The sequence below is a fragment of the Pinus tabuliformis genome, chromosome 5_1 (genome assembly GCF_031772625.1).
Source record: "Pinus tabuliformis cultivar Carrire ecotype Pingquan chromosome 5_1, CPIR1, whole genome shotgun sequence".
Taxonomy (NCBI): domain Eukaryota; kingdom Viridiplantae; phylum Streptophyta; class Pinopsida; order Pinales; family Pinaceae; genus Pinus; species Pinus tabuliformis.
In genome coordinates, this window is record NC_142305.1 from 922,159,025 (window position 1) to 922,178,755 (window position 19,731).

Genomic DNA, 19,731 nt, shown 5'->3' on the forward strand with positions numbered 1-19,731 from the left:
CTAAAGGAGTTCTTCTTGGGCTTGATGCATAAGTATACATGTTCCCCAGCCTAAATTTTTTTGAATTCCCAATGTTGATCCACATAACTCTTTTGCATGTCCTATGCTACCTTTATATTCTTCTTGACAACTTGCATTTCCTGTTCCATCTCTACCAACATGTCTGGTCCAATCAATACCCTATTAATTGGATCACTCCAACCGATAGGAGTATTAGAACTACGCCCCTACATTGCCTCAAACATACTCATCCTAAGAGGTTCCTGATACCCATTGTTGTAAGCAAACTCAACCAATGGAAGATACTATTCCCACTTCCATTGCTGATGCATAACATACATTCTCAGCATGTCCTCTAAAATCCTATTAACCCTCTATGTCTGTCCATATGTCTGTGGATGATAAGTTATACTAAAAGCCAACTTTGTACCCAAACCTACAAATAAATCTTTCCAGAACCTAGAAGTTACCTTGGCATCTCTATATGATACAATATTCTTTGGGACACCAAGCAACCTCACTATATCTCTAATGAATGCCTATGCTACATCGCTAGTCGAATTCGTAAACTTTACCAAAATGAAGTGAGCTACCTTAGTCAACTTGCCAACCACAACCATAATAGAATCATGTTGTCTAGATGTCCTCAACAAGCCTGTAATGAATTCCATGGAGATGACCTTCCATTTCCATTACTGAATCATAATTGTTTGTAACAAACCACCTAGATGCTTACACTACTTTTACCTGTTAAAAATCCAAACATCTCGCCACAAACTTTGCCACCTCTTTCTTCAAGTTCGTCCAATGGTAGAACTTCTTAAACACTGTCAATGTTTTCTGATATCCTAGGTGACCTGAATATGGCTTGACACAAAATTCCCTCAAGGTAAGCTTCTTGAGCTCACTGTTGTATGACACATAGATCCATTCCCTAAATATGATCAAACCATTTTCTATGAGATGATAGTCCACATATTTTTAACCTATACCCTATTGTTGTAACCTATGATTACGTTTTTGGTACCTGTCATCCTGTTGTCCTACGTGCAAGATCCAATCTTGTAATCCTATCCCAAATGAACTCATAGATGCTATGTGACTTACCTATACTCTTCTCCTAATATCATTTGCAACCTTGTTCTCTTTACCCTTAATATATTTGATATTGAAGTCAAATTCACTAATCATAGCCAATTACCTAGCTTTCCTCAGGATGAACCTCCTGCCAAGAAGATAGTGTCTCCACATCTTCAATGCATGGATGATCTCTTCCAACTCAAGGTCATGCATCATGTAGTTTTTCTCATGCTCATTCAGTTTATTTTACTCATATCATACTACCTGTCCATCTTGCATCAAATCCACCAAGTCCTCTCTTGCAAGCATTTGTATATACCACAAACTCTTTAGCTGGATACACAATCTTTAGAACTGGATCATTTGTAAGCAATTGTTTCAACTGTTCAAAACTTGCTACACATTCCTCTATCCATTAAAATTTATTTCCTTTTCTCTGCAATGATGTAATAGGATAGGAAATCCATGAGAATTTTCTGACGAATCGCCTATAATAACCTGCTAACCCCATAAATGATCTGACCTCATCCACATTCCTAGGAGTTTCCCATTCCATGATAGCTCTTATCTTTTCTGGATCCATAGCTATACCTTCCTTGGAAACCACATGCCCCAAATATTGGACCTCTGTCTAAAGGAAGTTGCATTTACTAATCTTGGCATACAATTGATGCTCTCTGAGTAGTCTTAACACTGCTTCTAAGTGTTCGACATGCTCTCTCTCATTCTTAGACTATATCAATATATCATCAATGAATACAATAAAAAACTTGGCTAGATAAGGATGCAACACATTGCTCATCAAGCACATGAAAGTAGCTAGAGCATTTGTCAAACCAAAAGGAACTACAACAAACTCATAATGCCCATACCTGGTCTGAAAACAAGTCTTGTAGATGTCCTCTTCTTTAACACGTCCCTGATGATATCCTAATCTCATATCAATCTTCGAGAACACTTTTCCTTCCTTCAACTGGTCAAACAAATCATCAATCCTCCGCAAAAAATACCTATTCTTAATCATCACCTTGTTCAACTGAATTTAATCAATACATACCTTGAAAGTACCATCCTTCTTCTTCATAAAAAATACTGGTGCACCCAAGGCGCCATACTTGGCCTAATGTATCCCTTGTCAAGCATTTCCTTCAATTCCACCTTCAATTCCACTAAATCTGGAGTGCTCATCCTGTATGGTGCCTTTGATGTTAGCACTGCTCCTGGTACCAACTCAAAAGAAAAGTCCACTTCCCTGTGATGTGGCATCTCTAAAATATTTATGGGAAACACATCCTGAAACTACATTAAAATAGGATACCTCTTTAAGACCTCAACATTAGCGACATCCTTACCTTTATCACTAGAAATATGAAATGTAAATAATACACACTTTGTCCTGCAACTACTCTTTGATTGCATAGTTGTGACCATTCTAACTAATGTAGCCTTCTTCTTACCCTATAAGATTATCTTTTCTCCATTGTCATACAAGCACTCAATTTTCTTTTCATAAAAATCGACCTTAGTCCTGTGAAGATACAACCAATCCATACCTAACAATATATTGTATGATCACAATGGAAGCACATTTAAGTGCATTGATGTAGAGATACAATTCAACTCAAATGCAGAATCTCTAACCCAATGATGAAATCTCTTCTTAGTGACTGTAGCCAACTATACTAACTAAGAATATGCATGCACTTCTTTATTCAAACTACACTTATCCACCAGGTCAAGATTAACATAACTATAATTAGATCCAGGGTCAATCAAAATAGAAAAAAATTGATCAAAAAGCCTACCATCCATCTCGATAATGGATTCTTGGTGATCCTCATTCATGTTATCCCATGATGCATATATCCCAGGAATGATTTTCCCAACATCCCCAATTTTATGTGCCTTCTGAGCACTGTAGATCTACAGTCTTCCATGCTAATGATGTGGGAAATCTCTCCTATGATGATCCTTTCCATATGTCCAACACTATCAAGGCTTCCTGCCATCACCCTTGTTCTTCTCCTCAAACTAAAATACCTGTCCACTGTCAACTATATTGAACTTCTTGTGCGGCACTACATTCTCTTTATTACTTGTGTACTTTAATCTGCCTCACTTCTTATCCCATTTTCCTTTAGTCTTGTCATTACCTTTCCAATCATGTTTAGATTCAGACCTACACTTCGATTTCTCAGAATAATTCTTCAACTTTCTAATGGATTCCTCTAATGCTCTATGCTCATCAAAATCGATCCTATCCTTGAACGCTACCGACAACCCATTGATGAATCTATGAATCTTTGCTTTCTCCTCCTTGAGATAAGGCACATACCTCAACAACACCAAGAAATTGCTAGTATACTCCTTGTCGATCATAAACCCAACCTTCAACTCATAGAACTCCTTTGTCCTATCATCATAATATCTCTCAAATAAATAATTCTTCCTGAAACGTCTCTCGAACACACTCCAATTCAATTCCTCTTCCTAAATACATATGACTGAATTATTCTGTAATTGTCCACCTTACAACTCCTTATCTGTTCTTTCAAACTTCTCAATGTGTCTTCTATATGAGGGGAGTACCTATCACCATGTTGGTCATCTGATATGTAGGGAGAATCATGTGAATTATAGTCTACCATCTTGGTTGTCATCTTTGATCCTCTACTTCCTATAAACATACCATGTCAGATAACCAAATATAAACAAAATCACATGTACCTTAGGGAAATTCAGGGGAGGTTATCTCGTCTGCACCAATCAGTCAGGATTAGTTTAACATATGTATATATATAATGAAATCAACATACCAAACATACCAACTCATCAACCTATATATGATGCCACAATTGTAACAATGACTAATAACATGTTGTTGACAGTGATGGACCCGCCAACATTCAGGGGATCTCCCTGGTATGAAGTCCCAACTAGAACTCACACCGTTTGGTGTAGGAGTCCCATCCAATATGATGGCCTGGTTTCCATTATCTTAAAGATATGCCTTAGCTATTTCTTGTCAACACGTTAGAGGTATTTTTTTCTTCGAACAATGAGGTTCGCATTCCTAGTGAGTGCTAGTGTTACTTGTGTCAAGGTTCTTTCACCACAGAGAGAGAGGGTGGAATTAAGTCTCCAGTTGAAAGGGAAGATTCCCAACTCTGTTAGAGACACACAACAAAATATGACATGCACAACTTCTAGAGGAGTAGTCCACACAGAAGTCCCAACTAGAACTCACACCATTTGGTGTAGGAGTCCCATCCAATATGATGGCCTGGTTTCCATTATCTTAAAGATATGCCTTAGCTTTTTCTTGTCAACACGTTAGAGTGGTATTTTTTTCTTCGAACAATGAGGTTCGCATTCCTGGTGAGTGCTAGTGTTACTTGTGTCAAGGTTCTTTCACCAGAGAGAGAGAGGGTGGAAGTAAGTCTCCAGTTGAAAGGGAAGAGTCCCAACTCTGTTAGAGACACACAACAAAATATGACATGCACAACTTCTAGAGGAGTAGTCCACACAGATGCAGGAGTCACAAACACACAAGAAGGAATCACAAATGCAACACTCAACATAGTAGTCTACACGAGTGTGACAATTGTTATAACAAGTTTATGGGAAAGGTTCTGTCTGATGTCCAGTGAGGCAGCCCACGTGGGCAAGACAACGTTAACAACTTATACAACACATTTTCATAAACATATGTATTAGAGCAACTGAAATAGTTCAATTTTTTTAACACAAGTTAAAGAAACATGCATTACAAGTGTTCCAAGATTAGTCTTACAAACAATTACAATACATGTGTGAAAATGTGTTGGCCTATTATCAGGCTTCTGAATTAAGCGAAAGTTCCAAGACACATCGGTACACCATACATCACTAACCCCGTAAGAGGGGCATTGGAGCCACTGCTCGCTCCTCAAAGAAAATATTACAGACTCTCAAGGCTATGTGGGAGGAGCCAAGGTGAAAATTCCTTTGCATGTACAAATGAGGGGTATTTATAGCCAAGGGTAAAACTGGCCCTTGTGACTGTTCGACTTCCCTCATGACTATTTGACTTTCATGAATTTTCAACTTTACATGACTCTTAATATTACATGTGAGTCTCTTGGAATTCCATGTTACATTACATTGATTTACAATAGTATGGCCCATAGTGGTAATGTGGCCGACATGAATCATGACATGACTCGACATGATAGTGATGGTAAGTTCATGCTGCTGGTGGTGTCCATGTCAAGATGTAGTGTTGCTGAGTGATGGATGTGCTCTTGGTGTATCATAACTTAATCTCCAAATGGTAAGGTGTGAAAAGTGTTCGATGGTCTTGGTGTTCGCTTGATGTTTGCATGTGCATGTTCCTCCTTCTCTTGTATTTTGGCATGCTTCACTTGTTTGTCCATTCGCAAAAAAAATATCCTCGCATGCATCATCCATACGTGAAAAAATATCCTCGCATGCATCTTCTGTTCGTGAAAAAATATCCTCGCATGCATCATCCGTTCATGAAAAAATCTCCTCACATGCATTGTGCATTCATCTGTTTGCGAAAAAATCTCCTCGCATGTGCTCTGCTTGTTCATCCCATTAGTCGTCACGTAAAGACTCATCCATGTACCTGTATCCGAAATCACTCGTGACGAGTGTTAGCGTTCGAATCTGCCTCAGGCTGAGGAAGGCAAAACTCGAGGCCACATCAAACCACGCTCAGCCTCATAGCTAGCCCTACGAGGACAGGAGAGGGCTCTCTCTGGGTCTATCTCAGCAAAAGGTCTTCAAAGGGGCTGAGATGACTCAAATTTAATACTTATTTTAGGCTAGTAAAGAGATAGGAAGGTTTGTTTTAGATTTTTGAGTTTTTTGTTGGAGAAATGGGAAAACCAATTTTGGGTGCAGGGATTGAGGTCAGATTTTTGCAGAGATCGAGTTGGGGCGAGGTAGGCAATAGTCTTGATGCCTTTTGATCAGGTGTATGGACGGATCAGAATGACAAGGAGTTGAAGAGGGCAAAAGAGAATATGGATCCTCTTCAAACTGACGAAAACATGGAAAATCAAACAAACTTAAAGGCAGAGCATAACAATCTATGGATTCTACCTTAACATTTCATTTTTTCAATTGCAGAAGAGAAGGAAAATGATACACATTAACAAATTACAATTACAAAAAGAAACACACCATCAACACCCAAAGCCACAAGGATCCCAACAGGTGCTGCAAAATCTCTGATCTTCCCTTAGCCAAAATATGAAAAATATGTACAATAGTGTCCAAAATCTTCCCAAGAGTCCAACCTGTGCTACTGAATGAAAATTTACATATATAGATCAAGCTAACCTCATTCCCTACCCTCTAGGGGTCAAGCTCCTCCTTCTAAGAGTAGTTTCAACAAATTCTAAACATGGAGCAGGAATCTAGGTGACCAAAACAACCTGCCTCTAAAAAGAAGGAAACTGATTCATTACATTAATTGTTTGCTAGGTTGTGAATGGATCATCTAGAAGAAGGTAGATAGGTGCCATGTTACCTTACATACATCAAATTACATCATGTTGGGTTAAAAATTACATCAAGGAGTGAAACTGGTGAAAACTGGCCGAATTCCTGAGCTGGAGGATGAAAACTGGACCAAAAACCCCAATGCGTAGCGCACCTTTCAGCATGTTTTTGGGGCACTTCCTGACATCCAAAATTGAGCTCATGATAGCTCATTGGAAAGCCCTGGATGTCTGCTTTCCAACCCATGTGGAATTTTCCAATTTGGAGCTCATTTTCCCCTCCAAAACTACATTCTCCCAGAAGTACTTCCTGCTATTGCAAAAGGTGGCAGCAAGGTGGTTTTCATGGTGTTTTTAGGCCTTTTGATCATCCAGAATTTGATGAAATGCCTTGGCAATAACGGAGCATGTATATTTCATCATGACAAACCCAAAAATATAATATTTTTCTCCAGCAAGTGCCCCAATCAAAAGCGAGCGCGCGGGCGCGCTACCCATTGAGCGGAAAAAACTGTTTTTTGAGACCAAAAATTTCAAAATGACAAAATTTTCTCCGAATTTGCTCAAATTCGGAGCGAAGACCCTCCATCATGTGTCATGCTCAGCTAGCAAAGTCTCAGCCAAAACTCGAAGCGGATCTAACCTCTTTCGCCGTTTTAGTGCTTTGCTCAACCTCCTTTGCAAAATCTTCATTTTTGCTTTGCAAACATGCATGCGAGCCCAGTAATGATTCTTCATGTGACGAAGCAAGTCTTTGTCTCTATTGGCCTTCGCCAACAACCCCTCCAAATGTTGGTTGACCTTCTCAAGCACAAATTGCCGCGCAACAGGTGTCAAATCACCCGGTCTTTTACGGGCTAACCTACGGTCTTCACGGATTCGTTGCAGCTCTATAAGTGTGTGCTCGTCATCTAATTGTTTATTGCACTGCTCCAAGTATTTGATCCTACATTCTGCCTTCAGCAACTTCTCATTCAATCTATCAATCTCGGTCTTTTGTTTCGAGCTAGGAGAGCTCCTATCCACATCACTCAATGCAACATCAATATCATGACCACTTGAATGGCCCTCCTCATAAATTGGCTCCTTGCCTCTGTCTTGAACCTGTACCTGTACTGAAGAAGAAGGTGAGACCCCTTCCACACCATGTGGAGATAATACTTGCCGTGTAGCTGCAAATAAGGCCTTGTGGCCTCGTTGATATGTCACACATGCTGGAGCGCTGACATGCTCGGTCTCAGGAACGTCAAACTGATGTGAAGGCCCTCCCTCATCATGAAAAATCTCGGGAGGTGGTTGTGGCGCTGTGAAAAAGTCGCAAGAAATGAAATCCTCCCAAGTAATACCCTGCTGTGCCAACTGATGAACCACTACGATCTTGATCAGCGCATAATGATAAATACTCCTGTGCTGCTATGCTGGGGTCTTCCTTTGTACTAATACAACCATCCTCTCTATGTTGCGAAACATGAAGTATGGAATGTTCATCAGACGTACCCTTGTAAAATGCATCAACAAACGAACATGGTACGCATAAAGACGGGAGAATCTGCCCTCACAACTGAAATACCGAATGATGAGCTTCATCAAAGGTGCAAACTGATCATTCAGGTACTGGAAAGGAAAAACTCTACTCAAGTGCCTCATATACCCAGGTTTGATGTATGGCTCATAATAGGATTTCTCTAGCTGCTGACGCTTATTCCATTGCTCTCCAATATTTGGTATCCCGGTGGCCTCTGCAATAGTCTCTGGTGACAAAATGAAAGTAACTCCAACAAGGTTTACATGGCCATCATGTAAATGTAGAACAAACAAGCGAGCTAATTCACGATGATGGTGAATTTGTGAAATTAGCTCACAATAGCGATAGCATGACTGGTGGCGAAAACAATCCATTGCCAGCGGGCAAGCCTGCAATTGAGCCAAAGAAGTGGGCTCCTCTCTGAGATGCTTTCCACCTCTGTGAGACCTCCGAGGCACATTACCCTCTGTTGTGGAATCACTGTCATTCTCCTGTTCATAAACTGAATCTGTGTCTGACATGGCTTTAAAAACACAATGACTGCAATATATAGGAGGTTTGCAATATGTAGGATGTGTGTTGTTGCTGTGGTGAAATCACAATGTCAGTACATACTCAAAGGCCAACCAAACATCATAAGACTTATGCCATAATGGACATTCTTTTTTAATGTATTGGGTATAAAACAGTCATAAGGACAATTTGACAAATGGACCAAAATATGAAGTGTTGTTTGGCTCAAAGCTTACACATGGGTATGAGGCTATGTTTCACCAAGGGAAAGCAGAAAAATCTTCACCAATCATCCATAAACACCCTTAAGGCAGATTTTGGTGAGGCCTAGGGTTTCGTTTTTTGACCTAGGGTTTCATTTGTTTTTTACATTCAACACATCACACCTCTCTTCAAACACACTATAAACGATATGAAATTGATTGAACCTGTCGTAGAACACCTACTTGCAGATTTGGAGGCAATTAGACACGATCTGGGTGCATGAATATAAAGAAATTTTTTGCTGGACTGAGTGCATAGCACACTATCTCAATGCGTAGCGCACAACCTGATGCGTAGCACCCGTGTATTTTTACACTGGCCACGCTAACCCAATGCGTAGCGCACTGCCCGGTGCGTAGCGCACTGTCTCCAACGCGTAGCGCACCCTCCAACACTATCCACAAGTCTGTAACTCACGGTTTTGGCCTTCAAACGCTTAGATATGATGTTGCTTTGGGAATTTGTGTGCAAATGAACTTGTTTTCCCTTTTTATAAGTAAACAAAATATCTCATTTGATTTAAATTGATTTCAAAAACCCACTTTGTAAGGTTTGGCACTTTTCACTTTTGGTCTTTCCATACAACACTGATTTTTTATTTTCTCATGCTTTTCTGAGGTTTGGACTGATCATTTTTGTTGATTTTGGAAAAGATCAGAGGCTTTCTCTGGATTTTCTTGTGATGAAGCAAATACAATTATTACAAAAATAAAGTTTGACAATTTTTAGTTCCAAAACAGAGTTTTGGACTAAAATGTCTTTAAATGCTTTTTTGAGAAAGAATATAAAATGAAAATCTTTGAAACCAACCTCATGACCTGCAGGCTTCTATTACATATATGCAAAGGACTGAAAACCCTAGACTCTAGGACTAAAGACTCTTCTTTAACGAAACCAATTATTTATGACGATGAACTTTGGTAATGTTTTAGGAATTTGGACTAACCCTGCAGGTACAAGCATGAGGAAACACAAGACAACCAGACCCCCTCGTCAGTCAATGGCATGCCCCTAGCAAAATGTAACGAAGTGGAACAAGCGAGACACCTAAAAATAATATGCAAAAGCGAAAAGATCTTTGACGGAGGGCTGTAAGGACCGACTCTAACATTGGCTCCAATGAGGATGGTGGCTCCTTGGAGATGCCAAGAACGGCAGATCTCTGGGGAGTAGATCAGTGCTTTCATCCATTGGGCGATGGAATCATTATTTTGAATGGATAACACAAAACATTTGACACATTTATTGAATGAAAACTTGACTGAAAACTGACTGAAACTTGACTAAAACTTGACTCAAACCGACTCGATGGAAAACTGAAATAACTTGAAAAGACTGACTCAACAAACCAAACACAAATGACTCATGACTTACTTAAAACAAGACTTTACAAAGCTTTTGGAAAAACGACAGCAATCCATCAAGATTTGGAATCATGATGACAACCACCTGCATATTAATGAAATATGTACAATCATGTATAATTGACTTTCCAATGTAACCAATCAAGTAGATGGCTTCTTGACTGATTTCCCAGATCAGATCTGCTAGTCAACAATACAAATTGATAACTAGGCATCCAAAAACATAGCTGACCATGATCTCCTTCATCACTGAATACTGCAATAATCACTTTCACTGCTGACTGTAACAAATCTACCATTGGATTCTGAAAAACATGAAGATTTACCTCCTGTTGAAGAAACAAGTCTTTCTCTTCTGATTCTGATCTGTCTTTATCATGTACTTCAGTAAAAGTATGCTCCTGGGTTTCAAAAAACCTTGAATAGATAGATGAGCAGATCTCCTCTTGTAAAAACATTTCAACACATGAAACATATGAAGAATCTGAAAGGTAATCCTGTATGCTCTGATCTTCTGTGGGCAGATCTGAAACAAGCTCTTCTCTTTCATCAATTTCAGCCATATAGAAAATTTCAACCTGCTGATCTATAAAGCTGCTTACAAGACTGTCATCCTTTTCAGAAGAGGAAGAAGGTCCACCATCACCTTCTTGACCATGTTCACACTGCAGATTTGCGTTAACTTGAGCTGGAACAAGACCTCTCAAAAGTAGATCTATCTCATCTTCAGATAGAGGAGATAATACCTTTTGTTTTCTTTTGTTCAAACAGTGGTTGTCTTCATTGATTTCAAGTGAAGGAGTATACAGATTTTCCTCATACTGCTGATCCATTTCATGCAATTCCTGTTGATTGTCAAGATGCGAAATTTTTTCATTTTCCACCGTACTAAGATCTTGGTCCTGCTGCAAATTTTCATGATTGTCTCTATGGGAATCCTCTAGGTTCTCTTCATGTTGCTGAAATGGATTCTCGTACAAAGCCTCCATGATTTCTCCGTCCATCAATTCATTATCCCCATAAAAATTCTCAAGATTTTCAATAAAACTATGAACATGGCTACAACAGTTCTGAACTAATATCAAGGATGGATAAGATTCTTTATACTTTTCAAAAAACACGATATGAAAATCCTTTAAACAGTAAATAGAAGTAGATGGTAAACTTTCATACCAAGATCGGGCTTCATCTTCCAAAGTAGCCATAAACATTTTCATCAAACAGTCCTCAGGAAAATTGATCTTTAATCGATGCACATGAATGTGAAATTTCACCAGATGAAGAGCAGCATCATTACCTTCCACATTTCTGAACATAGGCAAATTATTTGACCAATCTACCTTGGGAATTTTATTTGGAAAGCCTGGAATGTGATCTCGGCTCATGGGAGCATATCTTCTTGTGATTCGGTCCATCTTGAAAATCTCACAGCTACTGATCTCCCTGCAGTGAAGTCACCATGAAGCATTGATTTCTGAATTTGTCAGTGAATGAAGTCGCAAGATGAATGATTTCAGCCTTCTTATGCCTGATTGTTGTCCACCATCAACAATCACATCTGAACTTGATACATGTACTGGGGTAATTAACAAGTTAGATGTCACGTTTACAAGCTAAACCGGAGATTAACTAAAACAGCGTTTATCTACTTCCGCTAATGCAAAGCAAAAGCGTTTCGAAGGCTACCTGGCATAACTTCAGGCTCCGTCTGTAGCTTATAAAACAAATGACACCAACAAGCAAACCATTTTCTTCCCCAGTATGGTCGCCACTATGTTAGCGTTCGAATCTGCCTTAGGCTGAGGAAGGCAAAACTCGAGGCCCTCCTTGTAAATTGGCTCCTTGCCTCTGTCTTGAACCTGTACCTGTACTGAAGAAGAAGGCGAGACCCCTTCCACACCATGTGGAGACAATACTCGCCGTGTAGCTGCAAATAAGGCCCTATGGCCTCGTTGATATGTCACACATGTTGGAGCGCTGACATGCTCGGTCTCAGGAACGTCAAACTGATGTGAAGGCCCTCCCTCATCATGAACAATCTCGGGAGGTGGCTGTGGCACTGTGAAAAGGTCGCGAGAAATGAAATCCTCCCAAGTAATACCCTGTTGTGCCAACTGATGAACCACTATGATCTTGATCAGCGCATAATGATAAATACTCCTGTGCTGCTGTGCTGGGGTCTTCCTTTGTACTAATACAACCATCCTCTCTATGTTGCAAAACATGAAGTATGGAATGTTCATCAGACGTACCCTTGTAAAATGCATCAACAAACGGACATGGTACGCATAAAGACGGGAGAATCTGCCCTCACAACTGAAATACCGAATGATGAGCTTCATCAAAGGTGCAAACTGATCATTCAGGTACTGGAAAGGAAAAAATCTACTCAAGTGCCTCATATACCCATGTTTGATGTATGGCTCATAATAGGATTTCTCTAGCTGCTGACGCTTATTCCATTGCTCTCCAATATTTGGTATCCCGGTGGCCTCTGCAATAGTCTCTGGTGACAAAATGAAATTAACTCCAGCAAGGTTTACATGGCCATCATGTAAATGTAGAACAAACAAGCGAGCTAATTCACGATGATGGTGAATTTGTGAAATTAGCTCACAATAGCGATAGCATGACTGGTGGCGAAAACAATCCATTGCCAGCGGGCAAGCCTGCAATTGAGCCAAAGAAGTGGGCTCCTCTCTGAGATGCTTTCCACCTTTGCCACCTCTGCGAGACCTCCGAGGCACATTACCCTCTGTTGTGGAATCACTGTCATTCTCCTGTTCATAAACTGAATCTGTGTCTGACATGGCTTTAAAAACACAATGACTGCAATATATAGGAGGTCTGCAATATGTAGGTTGTGTGTTGTTGCTGTGGTGAAATCACAATGTCAATACATACTCAAAGGCCAACCAAACATCATAAGACTTATGCCATAATGGACATTCTGTTTTAATGTATTGGGTATAAAACAGTCATAAGGACAGTTTGACAAATGGACCAAAATATGAAGTGTTGTTTGGCTCAAAGCTTACACATGGGTATGAGGCTATGTTTCACCAAGGGAAAGCAGAAAAATCTTCACCAATCATCCATAAACACCCTTAAGGCAGATTTTGGTGAGGCCTAGGGTTTCATTTTTTGACCTAGGGTTTCATTTGTTTTTTACATTCAACACATCACACCTCTCTTCAAACACACTATAAACGATATGAAATTGATTGAACCGGTCGTAGAACACCTACTTGCAGATTTGGAGGCAATTAGACACGATCTGGGCGCATGAATATAAAGAAATTTTTTGCTGGACTGAGTGCGTAGCGCACTATCTCAATGCGTAGCGCACAGCCTGATGCGTAGCGCCCGTGTATTTTTACACTGGCTGCGCTAACCCAATGCGTAGCGCACTGCCCGGTGCGTAGCGCACTGTCTCCAACGCATAGCGCACCCTCCAACACTGTCCACAAGTCTGTGACTCATGGTTTTGGCCTTCAAACGCTTAGATATGATGTTGCTTTGGGAATTTGTGTGCAAATGAACTTGTTTTCCATTTTTATAAGTAAACAAAATATCTCATTTGATTTAAATTGATTTCAAAAACCCACTTTGTAAGGTTTGGCACTTTTCACTTTTGGTCTTTCCATACAACACTGCTTTTTGATTTTCTCATGCTTTTCTGAGGTTTGGACTGATCATTTTTGTTGACTTTGCAGGGATCTGGCATTTGGCTTTGGAAAAGATCAGAGGCTTGCTCTGGATTTTCTTGTGATGAAGCAAATACAATTATTACAAAAATAAAGTTTGACAATTTTTAGTTCCAAAACAGAGTTTTGGACTAAAATGTCTTTAAATGCTTTTTTGAGAAAGAATATAAAATGAAAATATTTGAAACCAACCTTATGACCTGCAGGCTTCTATTACATATATGCAAAGGACTGAAAACCCTAGACTCTAGGACTAAAGACTCTTCTTTAACGAAACCAATTATTTATGACGATGAACTTTGGTAATGTTTTAGGAATTTGGACTAACCCTGTAGGTACAAGCATGAGGAAACACAAGACAACCAGACCCCCTCGTCAGTCAATGGCATGCCCCTAGTGAAATGCAACGAAGTGGAACAAGCGAGACACCTAAAAATAATATGCAAAAGTGAAAAGATCTCTGACGGAGGGCTGTAAGGACCGACTCTAACGACGAGACGACATCAAATCCATAAATCTCCTAGTCTACCATGATGCATTGTCATTCACTTTGGATGCAAGTGACCATGAGAGAGGACAAGGCTATGAAACTGCGCAAGGCAGATTTCAAGCTAAGATGCGGGCTCTAGGAATTGCCGGTGACAATTGCGCATAAGTCACTTAGAGACTCAGATTGACAATCTAGATTGACATCGACTGTCTGCGGGATCTGACTCGGCTGGAGGGAAAATCTGCGCAATTTTTTGAGGGAAGAAGTGCAGGCAACAGAGGGGCTTGAAATAAAAAACTAAGCAATTCTTCTAGGGAGATGGTAGTGGGGTGCAAGAGGCTTGCTGTGAAAAAATGGGCATTTTTTCAGGGAGCTGGCAGCGGGCTGCGGGAGTGTTCTTGGAAAAAAAAATGCAATTGTTGGGAGGCTGGCTTGTTGAACATCCCAATTTAGTTTCTGAGGTGAGTGGGATGCTGGGAAGTTGGGTGACTACTCGTGAAAACTGCACAGTTTTCTGGGTAAGGAGCATACTGGCTATCTGGGTGACTCGTTGGAAAAACTGTGCAATTTTTTGAGGGAGACATGGACAGAAAATGGGTGTCTGTTCGACATGTCTGCGTAATTTCTTTAGTCAGAGGAGCGGGAAATTTCTGTAGCTTTTACACACCTTTTTAGGGGAGTGAGTCCCAAGGTCACTACCCGGTCAAACTCTTTGGTTGACCAGCTGGAGGGTTGGTTGATTCTCTTGTAAGCAGCGGAGATTGAGATGGATTTATAAGAAACTTCTGTGTTGTTATGGGTGACAGTCGGTTCAATTGATTCCAGGATTGGGTAGTACAGGCTTCCTGGGAGACAACCTCAATCTTTTTGCAATTTTGGGCAGAGGTATATGTCCACCGAGGGCTGAAACTTTGCAATGCAGCTCAGTGATGGTCCAACTATTGGAGGGTTATTTGGTAGTCAGAACTTCAATAAAATCACTGTGTGTGTGAGGAAGTGAACTTGTACAAAGGCGACCTTGCAAACACACACTCAACATGACTCGATGACAAGATGCCTCAAACCATCAATACAACATACTTAGTGTGACTCACTGACAATGTGAGTGACAAGCACAACACTTGTGATAGATAGTTGAACGACCACGATGATGCTTGCACGAAAATGCATACAACATTGTGTGTGAGTGCGATAGATGTATACATGGTGAACAAAACTCAAACATAACCTTCAACATCACCAAAATGAGGTCACAAGAATGACATAACAATCAACACGCGGAAGACGAAAGTTGGTCAAACAAGTGAAAAAGAAGCAAGACATGTAGAAGAAACACATGAGATGACTTTTCATGTTTTCGCACATGCATGTTACTGAGGACAGGATGATATGACAATGACAAGATGTCCTACAAACTCAACTAAGAGGTTTACTTCGGAAGATGATCATGCATCTGACAGAGTTTGCATGTGGTCTTGATATTTTCCATTACTCGGTTTCTTGGTCCTTCTCCTCATTTCCTTGGAAGCAATTTCATCATGCCACATTTTCTGGTAGTCACTGAGAGGTAGATCTGCGCAATTTCAGCGAATAGTATGCAGTTTTGAGGCTCAAAGCACTATTGCGGGATAGGGGTCCTGGGAGGACACCTCTTTGCAATCTTTGAGTGCTATGTAGCTAGACTGCTCTGCACATTTCTGGAGAGCAGTATTGGCTGGGGTCTCTGTGGGTTGCGGGTTTCAACAAGCAAGGGACGTTGGTGTCTCCGTGCACTACAGGGTTTTAACAGGCAAGGGAGGAAGCTTGATGGTTGTAGAAGCAAGGTGCATAGTTTAGGGAAGCTTGATGAGGCTAGCTTTTTGGGGAAAATGGCTAAGTGTGAGATCAGTGAAACATAGGTAAACATGATAGGACTTGACTGTGATCGCACATGGACACTTAGTGACACAACGTAGACCATCTAGAATGCATAAGACATACTTTTCTTGATGCAACAACCTTCATGACAAGAGTGCGTGAGGTGAGTGTGAAACATGTCTATCTGATGACGACCACTCATATGCACACAATTCCCTTAAAGCATGACAACATTCCCTTTGTATGACAAATAAAAACCACTATGCTCGAAAATGACACATGCTACATAAGGATGAGAATGCAGACAACTCTTAGGATCAAGGATGAGAACTTCAAATCATCAGCTTACCAATAAATGACCAAGAATGATCAATCGTAGGATCAAAGGTAGGCTCCAAAATTTGCATGCAAGCCAAAACTTTGGAGGGTGGTTATAGCCGCTACAAAACTTGGCGACACACTGGTAGAAATCCAACTCTCTATATGGACCTTGTTTCATGAAAAGAAAGTCTAACCCTTCCATAAGTATTGTTCGATTCTTTGATCATTGCAGTTTCCACACTAACTTGGTTGAAAGATGTAGCACTTGCCATGCTCTTGATCGGTCAGCACACATTCTAAGCCAAGTCAACTTAGTTTTTTCGATTAGGGATGAGGGGTATATTGGTCCACAAGAATATGACAGTTAAAGTTTAAGTTTCATCTTTGGTGTTACTCCATTGTCAGCAGGCCTAGACAGTACCCAACGGAGTCACACAAGAACACAAACATCGCTTCTCTGTTGGCGAGCCTAGGAAGTACCCCAACGGAGTTACTTGCATCACCTCTCTCCGTAGGAAGCCTTTCTCTTCTTTCACCTTTATCATTTTTTCAAAAATTTCCGTATGTTCATTTTTTCATTTTTCAAATAACTGTGCGTAGGCACTTATTTATTTTAGAGGTGGAAGAGGGATCTCGACTTATTGAGAGCAGAAGAGGTTGTTCCTTTAGAGAAGTATGTTATGTATACCTTTGACATACTGTTAAGGTTTTCCCCCTCACTTTACTCTAATTGACTGAGCTGACAAGGGTTAACCCAAAACAGCCGACTAGAGTAGGTGGTGCTAATTAGAGCACAAGTGTTATGTTTTCACCAAGACTCACTTTGAACAATATGCATTTTCCATCAAGGCATCATCGACTGAAGAAAAAAACTTATTCATAAAGAGAGAGGACAAAATATAACCAAATGTTGATAGCTGTAAAAGTCCTCTTAGATTCGCCCGGATTGTCTCAAGAGACAAACATGATTTCACGAGAGGCTAACCTATGAGTACAAGCAAGAAAAGAAAGAAAAAAGAGAAAAGCAAAAAGAAAAAGTAAAATGAGAGCAAAAAAAGGTAAGCAAAGCAAGTAGGCAAGCAAACCAAAGCAAGCAAGCAAGCAAACAAACATGAAAACTAGAAAGAAAAGAAAAGCAAAGACTACTCCTACTCCTACGCTAAACAGTGCATGGGCCTACTCACGTGAAGTGATATGTCCAATGCAACCACCGTCACATTGGCTGGCCCATGTTGGTGAAGGAATGGTTCACGAGAAGCACGGTCAAGTGAACCAGAAAACACAAAAGATAGAAAAATGAACACCAACACACTTTGAGTTTTAAAACATCCACAAAAAATGAAAGAGTGAATGCACACGACAGACATTCTGTGAACTTAACATGGTGTTGTACCACACTACATGTAGACCGTAGACTTACACACTCTTTGGATTGTGACATACAAGTGAACATGAGAAATACCAATTGATTATGCTTTGCAAGCATTCTTGTTGTGTAAGACTCCTCCAAATATTGAGCGATGGGATCATGTGATTCGAGTGGTGGAAGTGAAATATGGGTGTTTGGTTGATCTTCAATTCGAAGCAAAGAGTGATGAGCAACCTTGGGTGTTTCAAAAATTTTCTGATCGAAAGTGGAACTAACCTCAGGATAACGAGGGCCTGACATTTTTGTAGTGTTTTCTTCTCAAATATGTACAAAATTAACCCACTTAAGATTGTGTATGACAAAAAATCTCAACAATATAAATGGTTGCTAAACATTGTAGATCTGCAGCAACTGATAGAAACAAAACCTACCAAAATTCTGATCTATGCCACAATCATAGTTAAACAACAAAAAGAAATAGTAATAACTCCAATCATCCAATGGAAACCGGATATACAAATAATAGTTTTATTATAATACCTGTGAAGGGAACAAACAAATGTTACCAGTCCCTCTCTATGGGATGGGTTCTTGGCTATCCTCAAATGTCTTCATCTTGTGTAGAGTCTCTCTCCTCTATAATGCGTAAACCCAACAAAAATATGGTGTGTGACAATGAAAATGATCAGAGTGACAATAATGAATGCAACAATGAAAATAATCAAAAGTGAATAATGAATGGAAAACACTTCTATTTATAACAAAATATTGAGTTATCCTTGAATAATGAGCAATAATAAAACATTGTTAACCCCATTCTTGAAATAATCACTTGGAATATTTTATTATATTTGGTTAGGAGGGAAAAAGTATTTAAAATTTTATTTAGAAATAATAAATAAATAAATTATTTATTTATCATCTCAAGGAATTAGTTAAGGAATAATAAACAAATAATGATTTATTTAATTATTCCTAAGGGATTTAGTCAAATTTGGCAAGGAATAATAATTAATTAGTGATTAATTAATTATTCCCAGAGAAAAATAAGAAAAATAATAATTTATCTGTTGATTTTTCATAATTGGGTCAAATATGACAAGGAATAATAATTGAACAATGGTCTAATTAATTATTTTTAGAAGAAAATCAAATAAAAGTGATTTATTTAATTATTCTTGATGGGTTTAATTATAAATTACTTAACAAAGGTGGTTTATTAAGTAATTTCTCACAGTGAAAGCAATTTTACTATGGTAAAATTGGCTTTACATGGTGTACTTTGATCCATCTAGTAAATTAGGCTAGATGATTAATTTTTTGGTGATAACAGCTTTCCCCCCAATGTACGAGTGTTAGGAGAAAAACCTAAGACCGAATTACGTTGTAAAGAGACAATCACTAGACAACACAATGGAGTCAGAGAGAGAGAGAGAGAGTCCATTAAAGCTGAAGTGAAAGAGGATAGGGACAGAGGGGGCGAGACCAATGCAAGTATCCTTTTATGTTGTGGTACCATACCTTAATGAGGTAGGGGAGAAATACCCATACCCTCTAAGATAACTTGGTACAAAAATAATGGTGCGCCCAGAAACATAAAACTGAGCAATGAAGTACATGCTGAATGGTACATGACAGGCTGGCATAACTGCACCATAGAATAATACAATGTCTCCCATATGCATAATTCACTTGGAAAAAACATGAGCTAGGACTGAATACAATATCATC